This window comes from Astyanax mexicanus, chromosome 3, assembly GCF_023375975.1.
Source record: "Astyanax mexicanus isolate ESR-SI-001 chromosome 3, AstMex3_surface, whole genome shotgun sequence".
Taxonomy (NCBI): domain Eukaryota; kingdom Metazoa; phylum Chordata; class Actinopteri; order Characiformes; family Acestrorhamphidae; genus Astyanax; species Astyanax mexicanus.
The window spans coordinates 30,165,090-30,166,975 of record NC_064410.1 but is presented as its reverse complement, the minus strand read 5'-3'; the positions used below and the strand labels follow the sequence as shown (position 1 = coordinate 30,166,975).

At 39.1% G+C, this 1,886-nt stretch overlaps 1 pseudogene; it reads left to right on the top strand.

Annotated features, from left to right (window-relative positions):
• Positions 1–355: 355 nt before the first annotated feature.
• On the top strand, positions 356–444 carry LOC125799524 (U2 spliceosomal RNA; annotated as a pseudogene).
• Positions 445–1,886: the final 1,442 nt, after the last annotated feature.

The following is a 1,886-nucleotide window of genomic DNA, read 5'->3' as shown; positions in this document are numbered from 1 at the left end:
AAGAAACATCCCTTTCAGGAACTCTTAAATCTGCACTAATCTTGCACTTAAAGCTTGTTTTTGCACTCATGACTTATTATGATTTTTATTTGACATTCAGACATAGTGTACTCCATGTACTATATCTAGCTGTTAAGCCTTGTGCATCTTTTGTATCTAAATATCTATGCTGACATTTGACATTTGGAAGCATCTATGCTTGGAAGTAGATGTGGACACTATAGCACTTTTATAGGTCACTCTTGATATGAGCATTTGCTACATGTTGTACATGTAAATGTAAATGTCATATTAACTCATAAACCTAAATCTGAAAATCACATTATTTCTGTGCAGTCGTGTCACCAACACTTAGATTGCTTCTCTGCATTTTGGCTAAGATCAAGTGTAGTATGTGTTCTTGAACAAATTATTGAATAAAGCTAGACTTATATAGTAGCTTTTATCCGGAAACGTCCATCGATCTGCATCGAGCAGGACTGCATCATACAAGTGGTTTACCCAGGACTGTGAGTGCCAATCCATATCTGGGCATCCAGACATACACACATTTACACACACACACACACACACATATATATATATAAAGACACATGCCAGAAGGGCAAATTATAATAACTGTGGGAGCCAAAATCCCTGGAGGAAGCCAATGCAGACACAGGGAGAACCCAAGATAAGGGACTTGAACCCAAGACCCCAGTACTGAAAGGCAAACGTGCTTACCACCAACCACCGTGCCGCACAGTGTCATATCACTGTAATATCTGATAAGTTCTTTATATGAGGACTAAATATTAAATATAATTTTGAACAGGCAACTGGAAGTGAAGCTTCCACTCCTCCTCACATCAACCTGTGGTGTTGCAGTACCTCTAGGAATGGTGCACCTTGTTTAAAGATTCCAAGATCGCACATATGAGGTCGGCTGCCGTCACAATGGCTCTGATCACACTGCCTATTTTTAGATTTTTTTTACTTTTTTTTCCAGGTCTAAGCTCTTTTTCTTTACACCATGGATCTGCTTAGTTATTATAACCCTTGATCCAAACTGGCCAAATGAGATTTTGAAGAAGAAGAACAAGTTTGCGTTTTGCAAATTTCACTTAGCCACTTTAACTTTAGATAGAGTTATCCATAACTGATCTGAGCCATGGTGAAAAGAAAAAAGAGCTTAGACCTGTAAAAAGTGTGAAAAATAGGGAAAAGGAAAAGTTCAAAGGCTCAAGCACACCCAGCTACCCTATCTAGAATCATGTCTGTTCTATGTGGAACAAGCTCAGGGATCTCAGGGCCAAGATCAAGTTCAATAGAGACTTTAAGGACTGCAACCTTGTCTGATTTATACTGGTCAGGTTATTTTTTGTGGTGTCAGGAGGAAGTAAAAAGGACTGTGGAGTGTGTGTGAAGGTGAACAGCAACCAACAAGTAGTAGAAACATCACCATTGTTTATGGGGAACATGGATAAAGCATTGTGTGAACTTCACAATGCTCTTTCACAGTTTCAGACACTCCACAAGGATGATCTGTTGATTGTGGTTGAGGACTGAGACACTGTCTGTCTTAAGCATATATACAGTGCCTAATTTTAAATTTAAATTTAGATAGCTGAATCTGGAATTTCCGATTCAAACTAAGGTTGCACTCTGTAAAGGCCAATCAGTGACTGCCCAGTGTTTAGGAATATAGCTGTAGATTTGTTGGGAAACTGGTGGATGATTTGACTGAAAAAACATTGTCAAGACATTTTCCAACCATTAACTGTGGGTGAATAAAACCGCTACCTATGATGTAGGGACAACAGGAGATACTAGAGTCACCTGTCCAGTTGAATGGCTCTAGACCCTGTGGCAAGGATTGAGAATTATACCAGACTACAAAAGCACAT